This window comes from Balaenoptera borealis (genome assembly GCF_965194805.1).
Source record: "Balaenoptera borealis genome assembly, chromosome: 19".
Classification (NCBI taxonomy): Eukaryota; Metazoa; Chordata; class Mammalia; order Artiodactyla; family Balaenopteridae; genus Balaenoptera; species Balaenoptera borealis.
The window spans coordinates 64,395,115-64,408,925 of NC_138878.1; the positions used below are offsets into that span (position 1 = coordinate 64,395,115).

A 13,811-nucleotide genomic window follows, 5' to 3' on the forward strand; every position below is an offset into this window, starting at 1 on the left:
GCGGCATGTGGGATCTTCCCAGACCAGGGCTCGAACCCGTGTCCCCTGCATTGGCAGGCGGACTCTCAACCACTGCGCCACCAGGGAAGCCCCAAAGGGTGCCTTTTTGATTTGGGATCAAACAACTGGGATTACGATGCAATTGAACAGAAACTTAATTACTGCTGTGACAAACCACTTAATATAATTACTAAAATTATGACTGACATCATTTACCAGGATATACCAGGATTTTAGGAGTTCCATATAATTTCTAAAATATGTATATTGATAATGTTTACCCATATGATAACAATCTAAGAAGTTTATCACTCATTTGACAATGTCTTCCATGCTTTCGACACACCAAATAAGCCCAATTAGTTTAATATTCCTCTCTCTGAGATGGAGAGAAAACAAATAATTTGAGGTGTTCCAGGGACCCTCCAGAAAACCCCCAAGTTAGCCAGAGGTCAAATGAACCCCATTTAGAACTTGATCTTTGGGAAGTTTGTCAAAAATATCAAAAAGTTTTAACCAGTGGAAGAGATCTCAATGGTAAATACAGATCACTTAAAGAAACTCATAATCTATTACCAAAAGCAGTTCAATATTTGAAGAAAAAATTTGTCCTCTTAGAGAATGAAATTGAGGTTTTGTACCACTTTAAGATTTATTTCTTAATTAAGTTCAATCTTAGAACTTAGTTTCAATTTATGAAAATCTGGAGAGACTATCCTATATAGACATTCTCAAAACATTATTCCCATATAGTATACCCCAGAACTCTCTACTTCATTTGCCTCTATTTTATTTACTTAAAAGCTTTGTCTCATTATTATTTTTCTTGCTGACAAACTTTGTAACAGGAATAATGTATTTGACTTCTAGTAAACCCAGGTACAATGAAAGTATTATACTTAATGTTGATGACTCTAAACTGTATCAAACCAACGAGCTTAAGCTGACTTTTTAACACCAGATATTAATTCAATATTGAGTATTTCCTACATCATGTGAACCTGAAACTCATTCTGGCCAGTTTCTTTATGTTTGAGTAGTTATATAAGCACTTAATTTCCTTTAAGCCAATTAAATAGAGCTCTTTTAAAATTAATTTTGGCAATGCCATACTTCTATAACACATGTACAAACACACAAACACAGGGACCTCATAGTTCCCATTCCAAAATTTTAGCCATGAATCAGGTACAACCACGTAAAACCCATCAGTTACAAAGAGGCTGGATTCAAATTGGGCTTCTGGCAGATGGGACAAATCAAGGTCACCTGTCTACATAGCTAAACCCTTTTAATAGTATTTATGGTGGAAAAGACACTTCTATTTGTAGCCTTTGGTGATTTTAGGAACCAAGTGGAAGCTTTCTCTTCTTCATCAGAATGTCCCACTCTTGGACAAGAACAGACAGGTTTTTTCCTGTTCTTTTCCTCCGTTTGATATCAGTGAAAGTTTTAAGTACCACAAACTGATTTGGCTGTAAATGGAGAAACAGTACCACACAAAATGAAATAAAAAGCCCAAAGAACAGACAGAAAATCCTAAATAAACCTCCAAGTTTGGTCTTGGGGTTTTACATATATCAACAACACAGGAGACCACAAACGACGTAATTAACACAGCAAGAGTAGCAGTACATGGTGCACAGGGTCCCAAGATAACCTTTTCTACACCCCCAGTGGAGATCCTAACAGGTACTGTGGCCACACATTGTTACAACAAGATAACATCTTCCTCTTACCCATGGGCTCATAGCTATAATCAGATCCGTTATCCAAAATGTGCCTCAGAGGACTTTATTTAGGGATAGCTGAAACATCCCCCCCTTTTCAAGACAAACAAAACACAAACAAATGCTAGCATCCAGAGAAACCAATGAACCCATTCACAAATTGGGTAGAAGTCCAACAACTCTTTCCTCTCTCCAGCAGGGTACCCCGCTCAAATACAAAACAAATTGGCTTATTCCAGAGAAAAAGCCCCAAACGGAGAGAAAATAATGTTCCTGGCTGTACACACAGGAGCGACTTACCCTACCATATGGAGCCTGTCGGCTCTCAAATGTCGATTCCTTGCTCCAACTGCCAGCAGGGAATTTTGGAGGGCAGATCCTCAGGGCAAGTGGTCCTGGAAGCTGTAGGGGCTTACCCGAAAATCCCCCAGCCGGGGCCAGCTGGCCACGAGCAGCAAGGCTCCTGGCTGGCTTCACCAAAATTTGTCACCGAGTCTAACGTAGCTCGTACTGCTTGCAACATGACAGGCCAATGATCGAAAGACGAGTTGTTGGGACAAGGAGTAGCGACTTTATTCAGAAAGCCAGCAAACCAAGAAGATGGTGGGCTCATGCCCCCCAGAGGACCATCTTGCCTGAGTTAGAATTCAGGCTCCTTTTATACTAAAAGGGGAGGCAGTAAAGTCAAACACTTCCTGGTTCCCATCAGCCTCCAGAGCGGGAACGTGTCAATTTCTTCCTCCCTGCCGTCTTTCACAGGTGGGTCTGGTCAGGAGGCTTCCTTTGAGCTAAACAAAGGTATTTTAGCTTAACGCTCATGACCTGGGAGGCAGGGTTCCCAGAGATGGGCCATTATGTATAATTTAAGCTTCTAGGCAACATGCCTTCAGGGATGAACTTGTCATGGAATACAAAGTGTTCTTCCCTATTACAGTTCCTGCTTGTTGCTAAAGTGTTTTATTTGCCTTTTAAAACCACATTTTCCCCCCTGCTTTATTGAGCCATACTTGGCATACATCACTGTATGAGTTTAAGGTATACAGCATAATGTTCTGATTTACATATATTGAAATAACTACCACAATAAGAATAACTGCATTATTCTTTAAAATACTTCCTCTATCCCACACTTAATTACCTTTAAGTATCTTTCACAAAAACTTGTTTATGAAAAATACTTAAATATATAATAACTACACAATGTAATTTCAAATTGACTATACGTCCATTATACAGGTAATTAGAAAGTTTCACATCTTATTTTTAAATTGTAATATATTTTAGCTCTTTATTTTCTACTTCTAAAAGTTCTGTCAAATGTGGATAACAAAGTCTGTAAAACATATAGTCTTCAGAAGACACTGGGATTTATTTCCATGTAAAGAATAATTAAGTTGCAATGTTTCTAAGGATATTTAGTAAGGAGATACACTCTCTTTAATATGAACCCTAAAAAAGTAAAACTAGATTGTCAAATATGCAATAACTTCATTTCAGCCCTCAATATTTTTAAGGCACTATCTGTTAGATAACATTTACTACTATGTGTGTTTTATCACATCTGTGCATGTGAAACATTTCATCCATACAGACATGGGAATAAATTGAAATATGATGATGTTTAGATACGGAACTTAGTGTATTTAAAATATTTTCAGGTAAGATGAGCAGAATGTCCTGGTATAGCACACATATGAATACAAGAAGATATATCACTTTTTTTTTTTTTTTGCCACCCTGTGTGGCTTGTAGGATCTTAGTTCCCTGACCATGGATTGAACTCAGGCCCATGGCAGTGAAAGCAAGGAGTCCCAACCACTGGACCGCCAGGGAAGTCCTTCACATTTTTAAAAGATGCAGTGACTCAAATAAATTTTGTGAACTTTATTAGGTAGATTACTCTGTATTATACAGTATTGCTCACTAGCGATGTTGGCAAAAAAGACATTTCAGCATGGACTTCCATGATTCCACACAAGGAAATGAGTTGGCGGTGGAACTTTTCATTAAACACAGAACAGGAGAGGAGAAGCCAATTATAGGGGAAAGTCATGAATCATTTTTTTGAATGGGGAGTTTTATTGCTTATATAATTAACAAGGCATCAAACTGAACAAATTCACAAGAAAAAAGGAAATTTCCTAAATCACAGGAAGATTTTGATGTCACCCTGTATATCATAATGTAACAAATGCAAATTATGAACGATTCAAGAATGTAAAAAGAAAGATATAGTTTGAAATATATATATGCAGGCTTTCAAACCGTGTCCTAGAAAATTTTTAAACATATATATTTTTGAGTCTAGATTGAATGACTGAAATTTTTACCACTGTCAAACTTAGGTAAGGATAGATTTTATTCCAAAGAGTTATTACAATGTAGGGAACTTGCCAACCATAAAAGTCTGTAAAGCCTCAAAAATCAGACCAATGAACAGCTTTTCTTTTACACCGAGAGGTCAACAAGGTAGGAAAGCCCCCATATGGAAGAGTGGATGATTAGGTGGCCTGAGGCTACATTCTCAGGGGATGTTTTACACTAAAGTCTCTTACTTGGAGGAGATGTTCAGGCAGTGCTATTGTTCTGAATTACAATGCTCAAAAGCGGTCAGAAATAGTGACCTTGGGAGAGGAGAAAAGCATACTAAATTTTGATTAAATCATGGTAACGGTCATTGTACCCAGTGATCACTGAGGACAACTGAGGATGACACTGAGGCTGGGAATCTGGAGTATTCCTATCTGGCTGGTTCCTAAGGAAACAAGGGAGCTATCATGAGTCATTGAAATTGACAGGGAGGTGTAGTTCTTAGCTAAGTAAGCTGTTTCCTTTAGCACAAAAGAAGAAAAGGAGCTCTTTAACCTTTGCTATTTTCAAGTTACAGAGTTTAAGTAAAGTCTAACATTTTCACTCCATAATATGACATCAAGTGAAATTCAAAAAATAATAAATACACGTGTTATATTTGAATAAAGGAATATTAGAAAATTTAAACTAATACTGGTAATAACAAACTTGCCCAGGAACCTTAGCGTTTATGACTTTGAATGGTATTGAAGGACCCGTCATACTCGTCGTGCCTGTGTTGTGACTCTCCCTGTCACATACAAGAGAAATCATTAAGTGCTGAAATATGTTGCTCTAAATCACCAAGTCAGAAGTCTATGAACCATAAACTGAACAAAATCCTAGAGGATATTTTCAGACCAAAATTTAGTCTTAACTGAGCTCATCCAGTTCCGAGGCTTCCTCACTCAAATGAAGGCAGCACCATGAAATATGGCAATTTCAGTGAGATTATTTACAAATATTTGATCATGATAAACCAGTTGGAAGTTTTATAACTGAAAACACAAAGTCCTTTAAGGGTAGTTAGACAATGAATGTAATATATTTGTAATTGAATTAAAAACAAATGAATATACTATACAAATGAACTTATTTACAAAACAGAAATAAACTCAAAAACATAGAAAACAAACTTATTACCAAAGGGGAAAGTGGGGGAGGAATAAATTAGAGTTTGGGATTAACAGATATACAGCACTGTATATCAAGTAGACAAAAAACAAATACCACTCCCTGACACCATGCACAAAAATAAACTCAAAATGGATTAAAGACCTAAGTGTAAGGCCAGACACTATCAAACTCTTAGAGGAAAACATAGGCAGAACACTCTATGACATACATCACAGCAAGATTCTTTTTGACCCAGCTCCCAGAGAAATGGAAATAAGAACACAAATAAACAAATGGGACCTAATGAAACTTAAAAGTTTTTGCACAGCAAAGGAAACCATAAACAAGACCAAAAGACAACCCTCAGAATGGGAGAAAATATTTGCAAATGAAGCAACTGACAAAGGATTAATCTCCAAGATTTACAAGCAGTTCATGCAGCTCAATAACAAAAAAACGAACAACCCAATCCAAAAATGGGCAGAAGACCTAAATAGACATTTCTCCAAAGAAGATATACAGATTGCCAACAGACACATGAAAGAATGCTCAACATCATTAATCATTAGAGAAATGCAAATCAAAACTACAATGAGATATCATCTCACACCGGTCAGAATGGCCATCATCAAAAAATCTAGAAACAATAAATGCTGGAGAGGGTGTGGAGGAAAGGGAACACTCTTGCACTGTTGGTGGGAATGTAAATTGATACAGCCACTATGGAGAACAGTATGGAGGTTCCTTAAAAAACTACAAATAGAACTACCATACGACCCAGCAATCCCACTACTGGGCATATACCCTGAGAAAACCATAGGTCAAAAAGTGTCATGTACCACAATGTTCATTGCAGCTCTATTTACAATAGCCAGGACCTGGAAGCAACCTAAATGTCCATCGACAGATGAATGGATAAAGAAGATGTGGCACATATATACAATGGAATATTACTCAGCCATAAAAAGAAATGAAATGGAGGTATTTGTAATGAGGTGGATGGAGTTAGAGTCTGTCATACAGAGTGAAGTAAGTCAGAAAGAGAAAAACAAATACAGTATGCTAACACATATATACGGAATCTAAGGAAAAAAAAAAAAAGGCCATGAAGAACCTAGTGGCAAGATGGGAATAAAGACACAGACCTACTAGAGAATGGACTTGAGGATATGGGGAGGGGGTGGGGTGAGATGAGACAGGGTAAGAGAGTGTCATGGACATATATACACTACCAAATGTAAAATAGATAGCTAGTGGGAAGCAGCCGCATAGCACAGGGAGATCAGCTCGGTGCTTTGTGACCACCTAGAGGGGTGGGATGGGGAGGGTGGGAGGGAGGGAGATGCAAGAGGGAAGAGAAATGGGAACATATTGTATATGTATAACTGATTCACTTTGTTATAAAGCAGAAGCTAACACACTATTGTAAGGCAATTATACCTCAATAAAGATGTTTAAAAAAAAAAAAAAAAAAAAAAAACTACAAATAGAACTACCATACGACCCAGCAATCCCACTACTGGGCATATACCCTGAGAAAACCATAGTTCAAAAAGAGTCATGTACCAAAATGTTCATTGCAGCTCTATTTACAATAGCCAGGACATGGAAGCAACCTAAATGTCCATCGACAGATGAATGGATAAAGAAGATGTGGCACATATATACAATGGAATATTACTCAGCCATAAAAAGAAATGAAATTGAGTTATTTGTAGTGAGGTGGATGGACCTAGAGTCTGTCATACAGAGTGAAGTAAGTCAGAAAGAGAAAAACAAATACCATATGCTAACACGTATATATGGAATCTAAAAAAAAAAAAAAGGTTCTGAAGAACGTAGGGGCAGGACAGGAATAAAGACACAGACGTAGAGAATGGACTTGAGGACACAGGGAGGGGGAAGGGTAAGCTGGGACAAAGTGAGAGAGTGTCATGGACATATACACACTACCAAATGTAAAATAGATAGCTAGTGCAAAGCAGCCACATAGCACAGGGAGATCAGCTCGGTGCTTTGTGACCACCTAGAGGGGTGGGATAGGGAGGGAGGGAGATGCAAGAGGGAGGAGATATGGGGATATATGTATACATATAGCTGATTCACTTTGTTATACAGTAGAAACTAACACACCATTGTAAAGCAATTATACTCCAATAAAGATGTTAAAAATAAATAAATAATAATAAATGCGGGACTTCCCTGGTGGTCCAGTGGGTAAGACTCTGAGCTCCCAATGCAGGGGGCCCAGGTTCCATCCCTGGTTGGGGAACTAGATCCCGCATGCATGCCACAACTAAGCAGTCCGCATGCTGCAACTAAAAGATCCCGCATGCCACAACGAAGATCCTGCGTGCCACAACTAAGATATGGTGCAGCCTAAATAAATAAATAAATATTTTTTTAAAAAGAATAAATGCATATTCTAATGGCAAGAGGCAAGATATGAGAAGGAATAAGGGTAATAATTTAGGAAGTGAATCCAAGGGTTAAAGGTGGAGTAATTACTGGAGATAATGAGTTCTCACCTATAACCTTGACGTTGGGAGGTTAAGATGGGTATGCAAAAAGAAAAGGTCATTGAAAGTGTACCAGTTAACTGTCTACAAGTTTTGCTATGGTAACAAATATTCCTGAATTCTCAATGGCTTACAACAAGAAACACTGATTGCTTCCTCATATTATATCAATCATTATTCATCTCTTGCTTCTTTCAATAATTTGATTCTGTCATTCTGGGTAAAATTTCAGTCTATCCAAGGCCATTCTTGCAGTAGAGAGAAGACAGGGTTATATGAAGCAAGTAAAAGCTTTGAAAGCTTTGATTTCATGTTGAAACATGCCATTCTACTCACACCAAATTGGCCAAGGAACTCAAAAGGCATAAATGGGCAAGGAAGTACCAATCCTCTCAAAGGAAAGTAAGGGTTGCCTAAGTCAAGCAGCCAATCTTGATATCAAAGGGCAGACATGTATAATCTCACAGGGTGATAATTAATTGGAAATTATTACAATATATGATACTGCAGCTTCCGTCACAAATAATTTGTCCCTCCTCTGTTCACAATAAATAAATAAAACTACTAATTTCAAATGACATAAGGAATATTACTACAGAACATGAATACATCAAAATGATATAAAGAAGCTATGAAAAAACTCTACACATTATACCTAACAACTCAATAGCACGTTAAAACGATTATATACCATGGCTAATGGGAATGTATTTTTAAAATATAAGGATGGTTCAACATACGGAAATCGTTCAATGTAAAACAGCATGTTAACAGAATGAAAGAAAAAGACAACATGATCATCTCTACTGATGCAGAAAAAGCAGTTGACAAATGTCAACAGTCTTTTATGATAAAAACACTCAATAAACTAGACAAAAATTCCTCAACATTAAGGACGTATAGTAACAGCCCATGGCTAACATCATACTCAACAGATTTTCATCTAAGATCAGGAACAAGACAAGGATATCTGCTCTCACTGTTTCTAAAAATGAATTACTAGAAAGTCTAGCAGGAACACATAGGCAGAAAAAAATAAGTAAATAAAAGGTATCCAAATAGAAAAAGGAAGCAAAATTATCTCTGTTGACAAACAACATGTTCTAGTATGTAGAAAACCCTGAAAGTTCTGCAAAATAAACCTGCTAGAAATAATGAAGGAACTCAGAAAAATTACGAGATAAAATCAACAAATAAAAATCAATTGTGTTTCTATAAATTAAAAATGAACAATCAAGAAGGAAATTCAGAGGGAGTTCCCTGGTTCCCTGGTGGTCGAGTAGTTAGGATTTGGCGCTTTCACTGCTGTGGTCCGGGTTCAATCCCTGATTGGGAAACTGAGATCCCTCAAGCAGTGCTGTGTGGCACAAAAAGCAAAAAACAACAACAACAACAAAAAACTCCTTAAAAAAAAAACAAGGAAATTCACAAACAACTCTATTTACCATAACATCAAAGAAATAAGTAAAATACTTGGAATAAGCTGACATTTAAAGGGAAAGATTTGTATACTGTAAACTAAAAACACAGTTGAAAAATATTAGAAAGGACACAATGCAAAGATATCCCAAGTTCATTAATTGGTAGTCAATATTTTCTAGATGTAAATACTACTCAAAGCAATCAACGGAGTCAACCCAATCCCTAGTAAATACCAATAGTGTCTCTTGAAGGAATAGATAAACACATCCTAAGACTCACTGCCCTTGAGAAATGGTTCGTGATATTCCTCAAAATCAGAAAAAACCCTTTGGAAAGACTTATCAGCCAGGCTCTGTTGATACTTTCTGTCTCATATCCTAGAACATGCTGACCACTCCACTACATAGCTTGAAAAGGTGATTTTGTATGCTGCAGGAAAATATTACAACATATGAGGGAAACTGTTCTCCATCAGAAATTTCTGTTACCCAGCAAACCCACACAATGGAGAGTCCACCTGAATTGTGCATTAACTAAGGGTTGATTATCACAGCAGAGAAACTGGATAAAATTTCAGACCCTAGGACTAGCTATTTCAAAAACAAGTTTCAGAAGCAAAATCATGCAAACTTAGGAGAATATGAAATCAAGAAGAGTATACATTCCCCAACTTGATAGAGCAGTACAAGAGCAAAACAAAATACAAGATTTGTAGGTCAGATATTATAAGATGAAACCATGTGATCTACCCACAGAAGACAAACTAAAAGGCTGAAAGATGCATATTCATCCTTTGAGGAACTGCGGACTAGAAATAGGGTCTCTCTGGGACTTACACGCTAACAATCTTTATACTCTATGGCTCTATGAGTTTGACATTTCTAGTTTCCATATATAATACCTTTCTTTTTTGTCACAATGTCATCATTTATGGCTGACATAAATTTTCTATATCCATTCATTTGCCAACAGGCATTTTAGTTCTTTCTACATCTTGGCTGTTTTGAACAATGCAATAATATTCATTGGAGTACAAATTATTAACCTCACTATAATGATTTGATTTCATCTGGATATCTAGCCAGACGTGGGTGTCATAGACTGCGTGCCTGTTCTGTGTCTATTTTATTAAGGAAACGCCATACTGTCTTCAGTAAAAGCCCTACCACTTACATCCCCACCAACAAAGCACAAGGGTTCCCTGTTCTGTGTATTGTGCGTGTGTGTGTGTGTGTGTGTGTGCGTGTGTATTTTCACACAGGTAGGGAGAGGACAGTAGAGGAACCAGCACTGGCCTGGCAGCCAGAAAGTAGCAGCTACAGCTTCCCAAGGATGAACCTCTGGACTGCAGATCACTGTGGTGCTACTTGCCCTCTGATTCTTGGAAAAATCTTTCACTACATCAGAGAACTTAATGGCCCATCTCAAGTTGTGTCCACAGACACATACCTAGCAGAATATCCCTAACGAAAACCTTTTGCCATTCAAAGCTTAGTACTCATAATTTTCCTTCTGGACTCAAATGAACTTACAAACTCTCATGGTGTCCAACACAATCTCCATACAATCTGTATTAACTCATCCTACTATAAAATACGAGAAAATATTCTACTTCTAATAAATCACGCCTGAGGGAAAACTACATATATTTTCCTTCACCATGACCACAGACCAAACACTGTCATCTCCAAAAAACTACATATAAAAGAAAGATGTTTCCAATGGTGCACATGCCCCAGTGATGCCCCCAAATCTCCCACGTAAACACTCCAAATTCTCTTTTGTACCTTTCACAGTGCACCTAAAACTTTCTTCATTTGGGACCTACTAAATGGTACTAAAAAGTACCAAAGATAACTCACAACATGATCACTGAAATTTGCCCTGTATTACTCTAACAATTGCACAATGATTCTAGACCATCCAAAAGACCCAGGAGAAGTCACCTGTGGAGTGGAGGCTGTAGGGCACCCTCTAGATGAATAGCCTGAGGACAAGGCACCCATCCTCCTGCACCCAAAGATCCCCGTGGGCTCAGCTCAGGCCATACTTCTCACAACACTGGAGAAAAATGTTTTTCTCTGCCTAAATCCACTGCCTTCATTCGTCCTCAGGTATAACCATGAAATACCCAAATAAACCAATGCATGGAAACCTCAGTGTCAGCAGCTAGGTCCCAGGGAACCTGAGCTAAGACACTATGGCACCTCAAACCATGCAATGCACCCACAACTACCTATAAACCCAATACCAGGTGCTCCAGCCAGAACTGACACATCCCTTGCCACAGACCCCTTGAGACCAAAGGGACAGCTGAACACACCATTCATGGGCTCATCTTGATGCCCGCCCTTGCTGCCATATCCAGCCTATAGAACCCTACAGGGCCCCCTTCAATTTCCCCATTTTTCTACCTCTCCTCATGCAAACACGGGCAAAGAGGGCTAAAAGGCACAAGTATCTGTCTGCAGAGGCATCGCAACAGGAATATTCACAAGAAACCATCCAAAGGACACTGGGTGTTCAGTATGAAGGTCAAGAACTTATCCCTCCTGGGAAAATATACCAGCAACTGGGGACGTTATGGACTTCAGTTACAAAGGCATTTGAATTCAGTGAGGAAGTCTCAAAGAGAGAGGGTCCCCAGGTCTCTTGTCTCCTGTTCTCCCAATTCACAGGTAATTAAAAGATTAATTAACCCTAGCTCTTTGACAGGGACTTCCTTCATTCCCCTTAGGTTCTGGATTTATGCCCCCCCTTAGCACAGTGAAATCAGTATCCCTGACTCTGAGCAGATGAAATGCTTGAAGGCAAAGCTCCTGTGCCAGGCGGCAACTGATCCTCGGATGTGCAGAGACCGGAACACCTGGGGGCTACAGGGGAGCAGTGACACAGGAGACTAAACACGGGGACACCTCAGGACACTGCATGAGGACATCAGATTTGTAGGGCTTTGTACAGCTCCCTACATCTTTTTGCTTTTGAGTAATTAAGTAGCCACATGGGGTAAGGATCAATTAAAGTCGAAATGTCCAGAACAAATATGGGAACCATCCTCATCACCTACCCTGTTCACCTGGTCTCTCCTGAGGGGAGACTACTGAGCCCATCCCACAGTCCCAGCTTCTAAACACATCCCCAGAGTGAGATGCTGCAGCCATCCTCAGGAGAAGAGGAAAACTGTGTGCTCTTCAGTGAAGTGAAAATGGGAGAGACTCCAAATAATCAATGGAGAAGGGCATTTCTCATGAGGGTGATTGATGTAGGGACAATAAAACCATTAGAGTGACAAGAGATTGTCAGGAGCGGGTGGGGAGGCCTCTCTGAGCCTACACCTGAAGGAGTACAAAGGGCCTAACCCATGGTGACTTAAAGGGAGAAGGTAAGAACAGGAACTAAGAGCTGAGACAGAAAAGGTTTTGGTGCTTGGGAACAGAGAAAAGGTGAATGTGACTGGGGCAGAGTGAACCACGAGAAAAGGTTAAGCTCCCAGGATGAGGCTGGAGACCCCGGCAGGGCCCTGAGGATGACACAGGGCTGTGTAGCCACAATGAGGAGTCAGGATTTTGTCCACAGGACAAACGGTAGCCAGTGGAGGTCTGAGTGTAAGAGTTGAAAATTAAAATTAGGGGCTTCCCTGGTGGTGCAGTGGTTAAGAATCCGCCTGACAAGGCAGGGGACACGGGTTCGAGCCCTGGTCTGGGAAGATCCCACATGCTGCGGAGCAACTAAGCCCGTGTGCCACAACTACTGAGCCTGCATGCGACAACTACTGAAGCCCGTGCGCCTAGAGCCCATGCTCCACAACAAGAGAAGCCACTGCAGTGAGAAGCCTGCGCACTGCAACTAAGAGTAGCCCCTGCTCACTGCAACTAGAGAAAGCCCACGCACAGCAATGAAGACCCAATGCAGCCAAAAATAAATAAATAAAATAAAATAAAACTCTAAATTCAACTGGGTACTGCCACACACAATCATTTCAAGGGTCTGTGTTGCTCAAATGAAGAATTTCTGGTGGAGTCGCTCACCTCCATGTTACGAGTGGGCTCTCTGAGGCAGTTATGAGAAAGTCTGAGTTGAGTGAACAGAATCAGGCATAACTGAATTCTGAAAAGGTCACCCGAAGGGTTAAGCGGGCAGAGTTTGTCCTTATTGCTCATCCTATTTAAAACACCGTCTATCATGAGTCTGAGCAATGTAAACTTCTCTTTCAAGGTCAGATCACATTGGTACCAAACATTTAATTCTTCTTTTCCAGAAAAATCACATTAAAATAACTTAAAAATACAAGGAGTTTCCAGTTGGCCTAGTGGTTAGGATTCTGGGCTTTCACTGCCCTGGCTCGGGTTCAATCCCTGGTCAAGGAACGGAGATCCTGAAAGCCGTGTGGCATGGCCACTGCAAAAGCATACCTGTTGGTGCAGAAAACATTATAAGGGGTCAGCTTAGAAATAAGCTCTCAGCAAACTTCTTCATCATGAATAGAGAGGCTCTGTTGGAAGCTTCCAAGTCAATCTTGTCCATCCTTCATCATCTGTACAGAACAGTTAAGAGGGACCTGAGGGAAAAATCTTCCTATCATCTCACAGCTCACTATTTTAACATATCACAGAAAAAGGAAGGAAACAAAATATAAGGCTAACTGGCTAAACTTGATTTTGAATGTTAATATAAA

General features: G+C 39.4%; 2 protein-coding genes and 1 long non-coding RNA gene across 3 annotated transcripts in view; 2 read left to right on the forward strand and 1 right to left on the reverse strand.

Moving 5' to 3' along the window:
- Positions 1-13,811, forward strand: part of LOC309616851 (zinc finger protein 836-like) — a gene marked incomplete at its 3' end in the record, with an annotated part of 476,825 nt that overhangs the window by 131,696 nt on the left and 331,318 nt on the right. The gene's annotated exons all lie outside the window — the stretch shown is intronic.
- Positions 1-13,811, forward strand: part of LOC309616970 — a 188,410-nt gene that overhangs the window by 115,071 nt on the left and 59,528 nt on the right. The window lies entirely within an intron of this gene.
- LOC309616854 (uncharacterized protein) overlaps positions 1-13,811 on the reverse strand; it is a 90,773-nt gene that overhangs the window by 30,720 nt on the left and 46,242 nt on the right. The gene's annotated exons all lie outside the window — the stretch shown is intronic.